Source organism: Hyperolius riggenbachi, chromosome 1 (genome assembly GCF_040937935.1).
Source record: "Hyperolius riggenbachi isolate aHypRig1 chromosome 1, aHypRig1.pri, whole genome shotgun sequence".
Classification (NCBI taxonomy): domain Eukaryota; kingdom Metazoa; phylum Chordata; class Amphibia; order Anura; family Hyperoliidae; genus Hyperolius; species Hyperolius riggenbachi.
The window spans coordinates 79,497,301-79,511,999 of record NC_090646.1 but is presented as its reverse complement, the minus strand read 5'-3'; the positions used below and the strand labels follow the sequence as shown (position 1 = coordinate 79,511,999).

The following is a 14,699-nucleotide window of genomic DNA, read 5'->3' as shown; positions in this document are numbered from 1 at the left end:
TTTCATCCTATTCAATAATAATTATCGAATCGGATAGTTGATTGGCAGCCAAGTCGAGAGATGTATGGCCACCTTTACACCTCAAACACGCAATATCGTGAGTGTTTGCTCTTTCTCTAGAAAGTGCATTGAGATTATGTTGTGTAGCCACTTTGAATAAAAAGAGATCTCATCGGAGTTCTCTGAATCAGTTCTCATGGACATATGGCAGCATAATGTTTAACAGTTTAACCTTTTTTTTTTGTAGACAATGTGACTTTAATCATTTACCCCCCACTTGTTGACATTCACTTTTCTTTACTCATTATGTGTTGTTTTGTTTCTGGTAACCATTTTCCTGATTGCTTTCAATAAATATGTAATGTTCCCTCACAGCACCAGCTGCTCTTAAATGGAAAAATGTGAAGTTCAGCCGGGGAAATGACACCTGAAAGTACAAAATTATCTTTTATGAAATGTATTTTCATTCCGATTTTCATTTCCTTTTGTCACGTCCCCTAATGGTTAAAGTCAGCACATTTGTTGTGAACTACAAAATGGTCTCTCTTTTTTTTTTTTTTTTTTGTAGTTGTTTTGTTTTGTTCTTGGGGCAATAACATATAACTTAGTCAGAGGAATAGTTATACACAACATGTTAACTCGGTTCTGTCAGAGGTGAAATGTTTCCTTGAACTGTATGAGGAGGTGTCGCACCCTAACTCCTCCCACCTTTCTCTCCACACAACCAGCATCTTTGAGGCTGATTTTACTCGTGAAATGTGGGCTTGCAGTGCGATGCCCCGCCCATGTGGCATCACAACGCACAAAACCACAAATAGAGATGGCCCAGCCTTGGAGAACTCATGGAGAAGCACATGATCAGTTTGATCAGCTGATAGATTTGTAAGCCTCTGATTTGCTGGTCATGATCATGTGTTAAACCAGGAAGTCACCTCAGCAAATCAGAGGCTTACAAATCTGTCAGCTGATCAAACTGATCATGTGCATCTCCATGAGTTCTCCAAAGCTGGGCCATCTCTAACCACAAACCCATGACCCCGTGGCAGAGTGTGCCGACAGGGTCATATGCATAGCAACCCCCCCCCCCCCCCCCCCACACACACACACACACACACGCACAACCCTCGCCATCCCTCGCCCAGTGATGTACTCCCTGCTGGTCAGGAAGGGTATCACTGGGATTCCTGGGGATTCTTCATCCTATTCGGTCATTCCACGCATGCGCATCGCAACACCGCTGCCAACCTTCCAACCTTATTAAAAGATTTGTGTCATTGTGTCATCAGTTGCATCACATTATTTCTGCTGCCAGTAATGCGCTGTTACACCTGCTTTAAATAGGCAGCAGATCGGACACAAAGCGGCTCAAAGCATTAAGTGTGCTAGACCCCATTGCCTTGCATTGCATTACTCTGTTGTAAAACAGGGTCACTCAACACAGGTTTACAATGCAAGTGTACAGGTGAAACTGGAAAAATTAGAATATTGTGCAAAAGTCCATTTATTTCAGTAATTGAACTTAATAAGGTGAAACCAGTATATGAAATAGACTCATTACATGCACAGTGAGATACTTCAAGCCTTTATTTGTTATATCATTTTGATGCTTATGGCTTACAGCTTATGAGAACACCAAAATCACAATCTCAGACCATTAGAATAGTGTTAAAAATGTTCAGTATTCTAGCCTCAAAGTGTCAGACTCTAAAAAGCTAATTAATCCAAAACACCAGCAAAGGGTTCCTATTTCATGTATTAGTTTCACCTTTTAAGTTGAATTACTGAAATACATGGACTTCTGCACAATATTCAAATTTTTCAAGTTTCACCTGTAAAAGGGGCCTGACCCTTATGGAGTAGCAACCTCTAAGGGAACTCTGTTATCAGTTCATATTTTTAGCCAGTCAAGGGGAAAATGCTTAAAGGATACCCGAAGTGACATGATGTGATAGACATGTGTATGTACAGTGCCTAGCACACAATTAACTATGCTGTGTTCCTTTTTTTTCTTTCTCTGCCTGAAAGAGTTAAATATCAGGTATGTAAGTGGCTGACTTAGTCCTGACTCAGACAGGAAGTGACTACAGTGTGACCCTCACTGATAAGAAATTTCCCTTTTTATCTCTTTCTTGCTCTCAGAAGCCATTTTCTGCTAGGAAAGTGTTTTATAGTTGGAATTTCTTATCAGTGAGGGTCACACTGTAGTCACTTCCTGTCTGAGTCAGGACTGAGTCAGCCACTTACATAACTGATATTTAACTCTTTCAGGCAGAGAAGGGAAAAAAGGAACATAGCATAGTTATTAGTGTGCTAGGCACTGTACATACCCATGTCTATCTCATCATGTCACATGTCAGTTCGGGTATCCTTTAAAATCAAAATAACGTTAATAAGATAAACGGAAAAATATGTTTATCTTTCTGTCAGAGAACTCGCGACAGCTCAGCCATGTGCTATTAATAATATTGTCAAAGAGTGGTTCCTGTCTAAAGGTTGCCACTAATGATCCAATTTCTAGCGAAAAATCGTTCTAGCGATCAGAAATTCTGATCGGAAGTGAAATCGTTCACTACACCATCAATGAACCAATCTTTGCTTCATATCTATCACAACCAACAAGAAAGTTCTAATTTTGGTTCCATGAAAATCCAGTCGGACGACTGATTTTATAATAGTTTGTAATTGATTGTGCCTATCAACGGAGATTATTTACAACCAATCCGAACAGAATTTCTGAAAGCTCAAACGATTTTTTGCTAGAAATTGGACCGTTAGTGGCCACCTTAAGGTTGCCATCAATACTGCTATGGCTTCTGGCTAGTTTTGTTGCTCGGGTCTGTGTCACTGTAGTAAAATAGTGACATATAGTAAAATGCAGTCAATTATTCAGGATACCCACTTTTATGGCCATTTTCCTGGTTTCAGCATCAGAAACACATCCCATATCTACAGTATATATTCCTGTATATATTGATATGTAGCCCCGCCCTTCCTGTGATTCTCAGCCTAGGCTGTTTAGATATGTGGAAATTTCCTCCCAGAGCATTCTGGGAGATCGGGCATTATTTGTACTGGCTTTGGAATTCTTCAGCAAATAAGACACACTGACTCCCCCCTCCCCCCAATTTTGGGGGAGAAAAAGAGTGTCTTATATAAATACGGTAGGCAAAAAAGTACTGTCAAGAAATATTAGTGTTTTCAGGCTTGCTGGTGGCTTAAAAGGTATTTTATTGTTTTGAAAACTTTTACTCCCGAGTTATCATCTCCTAGGAGATCATTTTCATCTATTTTTTAAAATAACTTTTCAGCATTTTGCAATTGAGAAAGTACCCAAAAGTAGGCGAAAATGTACTGTCAAAATTATTTGGAGTATTTTCTTGCTTGTTGGTGGTTTAAAAGATAATTTATGACAAGGTGTGAAAATCTCACCCAGGAGAAAAGAGAATTAAAATAAAGGGCCTATGTGTCTGTAAAACACTCATACTTGAACTGTCACCCTAGGGATCGGGTCCTGAACCCGACTGATGACAGTTATTGTATGTGTGTACAAACTTTGGGTTGGTATTGATAATATTTGATCACTACTCAGGTAAAACGTTATTTAAATAAATGGATTACATTTAAAGTGTACCTGAGCCGAATTCAGAGGGGGCATATGGGAAACAGAGGCATGTTCCCTGCTCTATGCCACGCCTCTGTATCCACTCTATGCCACTCTCATCCCCCCCCCCCCCGCTCCGTGCTGCGGCCACCCGAAATTGCAGACATGCAGCTTGTTGGCACTCTCGTGGGAAAGGGGTGTCCCTTGCAGGAGAGGCACTCCAGCAAAACGCCCACTCTGGGCGTCAGGAACGCCCCCTACCTCGTCTCACTGGCCCTTCTCTGCCTATCCCCGCCCATTCCCCGCCTTTCTGAGCTCTGTGCTTCTCTGATGAGAGCACAGAGCTGTGAATGCTGTATCGTGAACTCTTAAAGTGAAAGTAAGCCAGTGCAGGCTTCGGGGGGGGGGGGGGGGGGGGGGTCGTAGAGTTATCTGGATGGGCGCTACCTGATCTGGCTTGCCCCTCAGATCAGGTAGTATGTATTTTTTTTTTACAAATTATCACTGGCTCGGGTTCTCTTTAAACTTGTACAAATCAAAGAAGACATTAGGAGGGAGGATGCAACATGAAATCTGCAATGAGTAAATAAATAAGTCTACTTTTAACATTTTCTAGACAGAAAACTTCAAAAGCAGTCCCTGATCAATAATACAAGCGTATTACATCATTGATTTGGCTTCTAGGTGGAGATATGTTGATTTTGTTTCGAGGAGGAGATGTGAAAAAACAGCAGAGTATAATTGCTTACAGATTGATGTATCACAAAGCTATGTGTACAGTGTCTGGTCTACACCCCCAGCTCCTCCAACAGTGCATGATTATTATTATTTAGTATTTTTATAGCGCTGACAAATTATGCAGCGCTGTACAGAGTATATTGTCTTGTCACTAACTGTCCCTCAGAGGGGCTCACAATCTAATCCCTACCATGGTCATATGTTTATGTACAGTATGTATCATATAGTGTATTTATTGTAGTCTAGGGCCAATTTAGGGGGAAGTCAATTAACTGATCTGTATGTTTTTGAGATGTGGGAGGAAACCGGAGTGCCTGGAGGAAGTCAACATAGACACAGGGAGAACATACAAACTCATTGTAGATGCTGACCTGGCTGGGATTCAAACCAGGAACCCAGCGCTGCTAGGCAAGAGCGTCAACCACTACACCACTGTGCTGCCATGATGCAAAGGTTCCTTTTCCACAGAATGCACTTCAGTTCGATTCTCCAGTGCGGTTTGCCGATTGCAAGGACACTGCCAAAATAATGGAATCGCAGTGTCTCTTTTCTAGTAATGTGATGCAATTTAAGCAAAACGCAAACAGTGCCCATTGCTATTTTTTTTCTGCTATTGCGTTTCTGGCCCATTCAGTTAAAGGGAACCTGAGGGGAGGGGAGTATAGAGGCTGACATATTTATTTGTAAAAAAAATTATAAAAAAATTCTCCACAAAAACCAGTATATGCTGCTCAATTGCAATTTATATTTTTATATATACTCAGATAATATATTAGTTCAGGCCCATATTAATGAACCATAGAAGACAAAAAAAGCCATACATAAGTTTAATTACACTGTGTCTGAGTATCACCAACTACAGGGCGATATTGCTAATTACTTTGTGGATTGTATTCACAGTGAATACTAATAGCTATCAATAGGCTGACCAGTAGTTATTTGTATGTAGTTACTGTATCTTTTGGCATCAGCCTATGAGAGGACGGCGATCCCAGCCAATCAGAGGCCGGGGATTGCCGATCTCGTACAGCGCTGCTGGAGACCGCAGCGCTGTACGGATGTAAACAAAGGGGATTTCTTTCCCCTTTCGTTTACAAACAGCCTGTTAGCCGCGATCGGCGGCTAGTAGGCTGATCACGGAAAAAAGTTCCATGAACTTCCATGAGCAGGGAACGATCGCGCATGCTCGTGGCCGTTACCTGGGAAACCACAGCTCCAGGACTTGACGCCAATTGGTGTTAAGTGGTCCTGGAGCTGCCGCCACGGTCACGCCCGTTGGCGTGACGTGGTTGTTAGGTAGTTAACCCTCCCCCCCAACCTTAAAGCGAAACCAAGCACCATTTTTTTCCCCTGCAGTTTCTCCTGGTTTCTAATAGCTGTATGAGCTATTAGTCCTTATCTGCGTACAAGAGGAATTGGCGCAGGAGACTTGGGCGCAGGATACAGCCTGTATGGCTGATCCTGCCCCTGCACAAATTCCCATGGACGTTAAATAATATAACCCCTCCCGGCCGCCATGGATGGTGGGGAATGAAATAATTTGGCTTCCAGCAATTGCTGGAGGCTGGATTATAGTCTTCTGACGGCGCTGAAGTTACTCACTGCTGCTCCCAAGTCTCCTGCGCTGGAATGAAAGTTTTCGCCTTATCTGCCTGCAATTTCTGAGGTCGGGAAGGCCTCGAAAGAAGAGTAATAGAAGATTCTGCTAAACTTTTAAATGTAAAAAGAAGAGGTAAAATGCAGTTTTTTTTATTGAGACACATTTTTAGCACACATTTTTAATGTGCTATTGATATGCCCCGGGTGTTAAAATGGTGCTTGGTTCCCTTTAACCCTCTAAACTACCCTAATCCTGCCATAGGCAGCAATAGAGTAAAAGCCTTGATTAGCGGCAGTGAACAGTAATTATGGCGCTCAGTTATGGCAGAGCCATTCTTGGCTGTGCTTGTCCTGCGCACCATTTTTACCTGTCTCCGTCTGCAGGTCCGCTTTCTTTGCTGGAGCGTCAGATGAAAGGGCCCGGCAGAGGCAGCTCAGCGGCATATGATCATTATGATAAATGCAGGAGAATTATTCTGAGACCCTGTGATCCATGCATGCAGCCCTCATTAAATATTTAAAAATAAAGTGGATCCTTATCATATTTAGTATCTCGGTGGCACGACAATTATGGCGGTACATGGCCCTTCTGTTTTATGTTCAAACGTTCCTATTCCCCCGACTCCTTTTTGTTAAGTCAATTAAACAGGGAAGAACAACACAGACCTCGTTCTCCTGTATTCATGTTTGCATAATTAATAGCTCTGAAGAGAAGTAAGACTTTGTTTTCTGGATCCAGAGGCACCTTCCTATCCACGGGGGGATTCTGTTTGTGAGCACATTTTTAGGTAAACACTTAATGCCTGTGACCTAATTGTTCCTGCGCAGCCATCAACATAATAAAGAGCCCCACTTAGTATAGGTAAATACTAGAACGAGATGCGCAGAAAGTCGCACAAATCTTCGCTTCCTCTGCGAATACAAAAATAATTGCCTTCTAATGATCCGTCATTTCTGAATCCTAATTGTCAGGATAATATTTAGCTAAGCTGGCAGAGGACGGCTATTATATGTGTGGCTTTATAGAAAAGTTATCATTAAAATTCTTATTCGCAGGAGAATTGAGAGGGGCACGCCATTGCGGCACCCCCGCGTTAAGGATAGTCCGCGCCGGGTCATCGCAGTTAGGGGCTTCATTTGGTGACAGCATAGCTGGAACGTGATGTCGCTATTTATCTGCGGTGGGCGGGTTGATTTAAGGGGACGGTATTTAGATATGATATCTCTGAAATGCTGCAACAGGACTTATCGGGGGTTGGTGCTTTGTATTATTTAATATTTGGGGGTGTTTGGTGTCGGTAAAAGATAATGTTGTGGAGAGAGTTTAGCGTTTAGAGCTAGGTGATAGGTGTATTATTTACATACATGTGAGATGTACATGTGTCCCATAGTAAAATGCACTATAAATGTATTTTTTCTTTTGTCCCTGCCACTTACCATAGGTAGTAAAAATCTGACAGGTTTTGGAATAGTTCATCTACTCATGGGGGAATCTAAGAGTTTAGTTGAAGGAAATACTGAGAATCCCCCATGAGGAGATGGACTAGTCAAAAATCCTGCCCAGATCTGTCAAACTTTTACTACCTACTGTAAGCGACAGTGACATAGGATAAAATAAATTTATAGTGTATTTTACACTGGGCCGAATATACTTCTTATATGTATGTATTTATGTGTATTTTATACTCCTCATTTTTTGAGATAGTGTTACTTTAAAGTTCCTTTAAAGTCAAAGCAGAAAAAAACACTTTTGCCTGACTATTCCCCCCCCAGCAGCTTCATGGCTGTGGCAGTGTTCTATGAGAGGTACAAGGGGCAGGTCTTGTGACATCACTGCAATTCTCTATGGTGGAGAGAAGGGAACTCAGAGTGTTTTATCTAGTGGAATAATAGATTTGAAAAAGAGCACATACTTTGTTTTTGCCACACAGGAGGCAAGGGGACTTGTCATGGAAAACCCAACTCTAAAATACATATTGAATTGGAGCCAGTGCAGGAAGGCATAAGAGTGTCTTTTGAGGTTTTTATTCCTGCCTGTTTACACATCTGGGAGAATTTACCTCACTTTCCGGCCTGGCAGGAAGTGGGTAAATCTTGTTGCCTGGAGCAGAGACAGTAAGGCCCGGTTCACATTAGCGTTTTTTTCCGGAATGTAACCGGAACGTATACTGTACAAACGGAACGGATGTGAATGGTTCCAATGTTAACCTATGGATCCATTCACATGCGTCTATTCCGGTCCCCGGACCTAAAAATTGCTGCAGGCCCTAATGATCCGGACCATTCTGCTTAGGGGAACGGACACTAGTGAATAAACTGACCGTTCCACGGGGGATGGGGGTATGGGCCGACACAAATCTAGCGGTGGGAGGGTGAGGGGAGGGTGCAGCAGCCGGGCGGGTGGGCTAGGGAGGGTTTATACATACCTAATCTTCCATAGCAGCCGGCGGTAGAGGCTTCTGTCTTCTTCTGCGTCATGTGACTAGTCACATGACGCGCTATGTGGTCACTGCGGAAGAAGAGGAACCCTCTACCGCCGGCTGCTGCAGGAGATTAGGTATGTATTTGCTGAGCGAAAACGGATCCATTCAATCATTGATCAGATCCGTTTTCATATGTGAACCGAACCACGGACTGAGCCATACGGATCCGGTGAAGCAGAGACCGGATCCGCTCACCGGATCCTATTGGCTCATTTAGCAGATGTGAACCGGGCCTAACCAATAATACTTGTCTTATAAAATATGAAAGCATCAGGATTATTATTTTTTTTTTTCAAATAAGCTTCATTGAAGTTTTATAACAACATGAAAAGTACAGATAGAACAATGCCAGCAAACTACCGCCCACCCAGTCCCACGCAAAGCCCTTCTCTCCCATGTGTGTGTCCCCCCCCCCCCCCCCCCCCCCGCAGGACAGAAGAAAGGGAAATATTTAGGCACTTGTAGATGAGTTCATTGTGTTTGATAGTCTACACCATGTTTTTTAAGATGTTCCAACCAAGGAACCCAGATCCTATCAAACTTAAGAGGACAATTACGGTATAAGTATGTTAGTTTATATAGCGGGAGTGCTGCGTTGGTTATCCTAACCCAATTGGACGCCGTTGGCGGTTCTGATCTTATCCAATGTAGAATAATGGTTTTCCTGGCAAAGTAGCATAGTGTGTCCCATAGGAGTATTAATCGCCTAGCATTTAATAGTTTACCCGAAATGCCTAGCAGATGGAGTTTAGGATCCAGAATAATGGTCTCTCAAAAATGTTTTGTAGAAGAGTATTGATCTGAGTCTAGTAAGTTTGTATATGAGGGCATACCCATACCATATGTATGAAATCAGCTGGGGAGTAGTTGCATCTGGGACAATGATCAGATTTGTCTGTATACATTTGTGCTAAACGCTGCAGTGTATAATATATTCTGTATATACATTTTAGTTGTATGAGTTTGTCTTTTGTGGCTATAAGATATTCGTTAGAGACATCTAATAAGTCTTTCCATTCAGATTCCTCCAGATCAGGCACATCAGGATTAGTTTTAGTTTTCTATCTGTCACTCATCCTCTATCTTCATGACCACCAGGGTTCATATTCAAACTATGGAGGTGCCTGGGAATGAGCTGAAATATGGAGTTTGTATGTTCTCCTCATGTTCATTCCAGGGTCACGGGGAGTTCACTTACTTGCCCTTCACGGCGTATTTCATGTGCTTCCTCCTTCAACGCAACTCTGACGCTTCCTCCCTTCAAGCCAGAGTCAGGTGAAGCACAAGCAAGTAAGCTCCCCAGGACAGGAAGTAAGCTCCCCGGGACCGAGTCCACTTGCTCGGCTGCTAAAGTGATGTAATTAGGATTATTCAGGACATTAAGTTTAATATCCCTGATATGAACACCAACACTAGTCACAGGCTTGCTGCTAAGGTTTTTGTGGCCCCAAGAGGTACATAATGTGTGCCCCCTCGTCAGAGGCCACATCTCCCATTATAATAGGCAACCAAAGGTGCCTCCCCCCCTCCCCCCAATAGGTAGCGCTCCAGTATATGTCAATAGCCAAAGGTGCATCCCCTCCAAAGTAATTAGCCACCCCAGTATAGGTAGCTCAGGTGTCCCACTAGTATAGGTCGCCTCCCTTTGTATAGGTAGTCAAGGTGTCCCCCCAGTATAGTCACCCAAAGTATAGGTAGCCAAAGGTGCCTTCCCCCCATATAGGGCATTAGTGACAGTGGGTGTTATGAGGCGTCCTCCTGGCTCCCCATCTTCAACACTCACAGACCTGCAGATCGTCAGCGACCCGAAAAGAGGAAAGCAGCGCATAGTAGCTGAGCGGCACACTTCAAAGGCAGGAAGTGGGCAATGACCTCACTTCTGCATCTGCAACATACTCTATGGTCACTGTGCCACTCACCCCTCTCTTCACATTATTGCTGATCTGCGGACTGTGTGGGAGTAACAGGGGCTCAGCCATACAAGTCCCAGACAGGGTGGCCTGGCAGTATGAGAGGCCCATGCTGTGGATGAGGCCCCAAGCGGCCGCTTGGTTCGCCTGGGCCTAGCTGCATTCCTGACTAGTCATTAGATGTTGGGCTTTTCTGAGGCACAGATAGCAACATGAACCACTTAATGTATTTTGTAAAACACTGAAGGAAAATGCATCAGGGCTGTATATAAATAGCCATAACAATAATAACCACTCTAAACCATTTTTGCTGGAGTTGGTCGCTAGTCCCCGCTTCTCTGGTGATTCTGAGTACTCCACAAGCCTTTGTGAGGGGGGAATGAGAAGGCAGTGCAGCAGAATAGAGCGGCCATCTCTTCCCCTGAGTGTTCTAGGCGTTCTCGCTCAGGACTTCGCGGCATTCACAACGAACGCCTTTCTCCAGTGTTGGAATCGTGGCAGATTATAGAAACTCTTACAGTCACAAGTACATCTTTTAACTCCATTACGCCCCGCCACCTCCGACGTGTGAGCGGAGTGCGAATGTAATGTATAATAAAATTTAATGGGATAAAGTAAACACTGCAACATATTAACTGGCAGGGAATGGCTTCTTATAAATCACGTTGCTTGGGCTGTTTTCAAAAGAGGATTCTCATATAAAGCTAATTCAAGCACAACAACTGCCAAGAAAATCCAATTTTTTCTCCTCTCCTCACCGATTCCTCTTTCGCCCGGCTGCGGTGACTTTTATTTTTACATTTGTCTTTTTAAGCAGCGGTGTCGCTTGAAAGAGATCAGGTTCATTTTTAATAACAAAATGATAAACTTGAGATTTGCTGTTTGGGGCTGACCTAGTTTTCCCACTCCCTCCGTGCTGCGGGTGCTGGTTCTGTAACGTAAACTGATCCGTGTGCCAGCCAAAGGTGATCATATTGTGGTTATACACTTAAATTCTTATTTTTTACAATATTAATTTATAGATTATTTAGTCAGTGTTTGCCCATTGTACAATCTTTCCTCTCCCTGATTTACATTCTGAAATGTTTTACTGGTGGTGGCATCTTTTGTTCTGCCAGATGATCTGTGCGGAATGTTCACTACTGAGAGTTCTATGCACAGAGGGAGCTATTGCTTGCTTGGCAGTTGGAAGAAGCTGTTACTTCCCACAATGCAACCAGGTTCACAAACAGCAAACTGTCAGGACCATGGTTATGAGCATACATATGAAATCAGCGCCGGTAGACCTGGGCGCAGGATACAGCCGGTATATGGCTGATCCTGTTGCTGCACAAGTCCGGGCCGTGTTAATTACTATTCCCCCTCCAGGCCGCCATGGATAGTGGGGAATAACATAATTGCTGGAGGCCGAATTGTGTTTTAAAGACAACTTCAGCTCTGTCTTCTGAGCGCTGCTATAGCTGTAATTCCTATTACAGTCTATGGTGGCGCCGGCTGTGCCCAAATCTCCTGCGCTGAAAAGCACTGATCTGTGGTTATGACATCACATTGTGGGAGGAGTTTCACCACAATATGAGCCATACAGCAAGCTTGCAAATGCTGCACCAGTTTAGCCTGCTACCCCCCTGCCCTTGCTCTTTGGTGCCCTAGGCCATGGCCTAAGTGGCCTTGGCCTAAATCTAGCCCTGCACGTAACTTGGTTGGACAGTTTACTATGGTACAGGAACATACATTACATATCAACTGTTATGCCTGTTTGACCCTATTAAACATGGTCGGACACACTTGATTTCCATTTGCATAAATGCAGGTGCACTTGCATACACAATGGCCTATGCCTAGAAACAGCAGTGGACATTCAGTATTGATCAATTAGAGCAAGATGGTAGATCAAGCCCCCCAGTAGATAAATCAATATAACTGCCCCTTAGCTGGTTGGAGCATCAAAGTAAGCAGGTTGCGTCAGCCTTGCAGACCTCATTGCACTTTTTTTTGAGTCATACAGTATATTTTCCTTTAAAAAAAAAAGCGGACCTGAACTCAGAACTTCCTCTCTGCTCTAAAATATAAGCAACAGCATAATAAGCTTTACAGAAAAACATTTCTTTGTTGGAGCTGATACAAGTGATGCAATACATCTGCAGTGCGTCTACTTCCTGATTTCATGGAAGCAGACATGGGGTTAACAGCCTTTGTTTACAAATTAGCTGCTCTGCCAAGGCAGAGGAGATTCCCAAGCTGACGCAGCTGAAGAGATCAAATTACAGTTGTGATTAGTCACAGATATGGGGGAATTAGGGTAAACTCTCTACACACAGGGTGCATTCTCTATGTTTTCCCTTTTGTGCTGTGCAAGAGTTCAGGTCCACTTTATCTTGTTTTTTTTCATCTGTATGCATTCATGGTGTCTACAGGAATTTATCTTAGATGGAAGCATAAAGATGTGCATACAATATTCATTCACTTTGTAAAAATTAAAACTGATGACAGTGTCGCTTCAGGAACTGCTAATCAGCTTGCGTCTGAAATACCGCACCGTTTCGCAACGCCGAAATCACAGAGTGTAAAAACTGACAGGTTGACAAAATTCACCAAATGCCACCGACGTAGGTGACAAGGCAGCACGGTGGCATAGTAGTTAGCATTCTGACATTGCAGCGCTTGGTCCCCGGTTCGATTTCCAGCCAACATCTGCAAGTAGTTTGTATGTTCTCCCCGTGTCAGCGTGGGTTTCCTCCGGGCACTCTGGTTGCCTCCCACATCCCAAAAACATACAGATAAGTTAATTGGCTCCCCCCCTAAAAAATGTCCCTAGACTACAATACATACACTACACTGTATAGACATATGACTAGGGTAGGGACTAGATTGTGAGCTCCTCCGAGGGACAGTTAGCAACAAGACTGTATACTCTGTACAGCGATGCGAAAGATGTCGGCACTATATAAATACGAAATAATAATAATGAATAAATAAAGAGATCTACGTTCTTCTGTCCAGGGTAGGATGGTGAGCCGCTGCCCCCCACTATGACATCATGACGTGTGTAACAGATATGAGTGTCCCTCAGAGGAGGTCAGTTGTTTATCGGTGCTTGTTTATGCCGTGAAGGTGTCATCAAGCATCCAGTAAATTAGATGTCATTACAGCATAAAGTATGGCGATGAGTCATGCAGAATTACCTGCGTTTGTTTTCATAACGAGCCATGCTCAGTGACCATGTGATGGATAGCAGCGCCTGTTTATTGCAGAGGAAGTGACCTCTAGGTTCACATTATGTCACAATAAGTGGACTGGGACGGCGTGCTGCCGCTGTTTGCATATCATGGCGCAGCTGTTAAAGGAGCACTTGACATAAACTGACAGAGTCAGACGATGCGCAAGAGCTACTGCGAAGCCACAGCCGGGAATAGGAAAGTGCGTTCTCTACTGTAGCGATTGTGTGATTATCGTTACATGTTACTTCGCCTTGCAGCCTGCCAGTGCGAGCAAACTGTGTGGTTGTACTGATCACACGCTGTAAAGTAAGATTGTACAATCTGTGATGTTTCGGGCCGGTCACACAGACGCCAGTCAGTGGTTTTTATTTCCATTTAAAGAGACACTGAAGCGGAAAAAAATATGATGAATTGGTGGTGTAGTACGGATAATTACTAGAAGATTAGTAGCAAAGAAAATATTCTCATATTATTATTTTCAGTTATATAGTGTGTTTTTTATAACATCATTCTTTAATATTTGCAGTTTACACACTACTCAGCATTCTAAATGATTTTTTTCAGAGCAGTCTTGTGAGCTATTGACCTGTCCTCTGGCAGAGAAAATAAAATTCTTCACTGACAGTTTAGATAATAAACTTTAGAAGACAGCCCTCTCCAGGACTTTGAAAGTCCTAGAGCTTAATGGCTTTTTTTGCATAGAGATAACAACTGGAGTTTATTAACTCTTCCTGTACTGGAAACAATTAGACTGATGTATCTGATCCTAATGTTTTATTTCTTAGCTGTACTACACATACAAATCATTGTATCATAATTTTTTTTTCGCTTCAGTGTCTCTTTAATGGCATTGTTTCTAGCTCTTCCAGTAGGTTGTAATGGGAGCGTTTTTGTGTTTGCGCTTGACAGTGTTGACAATCGTTTTCAAAAGCGTTGCAGTCTGGAGTCATCAGCGTTCACCAAACCACAATAGAAACCACTGGCAGTCGCCTTCCAAAGCCAACAAATGCTCTGGTTGTCTTTTCAAGGAGGTATGCAGCTGACAGGAAGTTTACCACAATTCTCAAGGCAGAGAGGACAGGAAATTAACCATAATCCTCTGGGCCATTGAATCACCATAAAAAGCTTTCAAATGCGAATGCTTTAATAA

General features: G+C 43.1%; 1 protein-coding gene and 1 long non-coding RNA gene across 5 annotated transcripts in view; one reads left to right on the top strand and one right to left on the bottom strand.

Moving 5' to 3' along the window:
• LOC137563344 (uncharacterized) overlaps positions 1–13,593 on the bottom strand; it is a 65,784-nt gene extending 52,191 nt beyond the window's left edge. The window contains exon 1 of the long non-coding RNA XR_011030324.1: positions 13,514–13,593. This is a non-coding gene — a long non-coding RNA (uncharacterized lncRNA). The remainder of the gene's footprint in view (positions 1–13,513) is intronic.
• Positions 1–14,699, top strand: part of CTBP1 (C-terminal binding protein 1) — a 664,453-nt gene that overhangs the window by 118,039 nt on the left and 531,715 nt on the right. The window contains exon 1 of one of the 4 annotated variants that reach the window (XM_068275607.1): positions 13,669–13,748. The exons of the other annotated variants lie outside the window; for them this stretch is intronic. The gene's annotated coding sequence lies outside the window, so the exon portion shown is untranslated. Of the gene's footprint in view, positions 1–13,668; positions 13,749–14,699 lie in introns of those variants that run through there. 4 annotated transcript variants of the gene reach the window in all.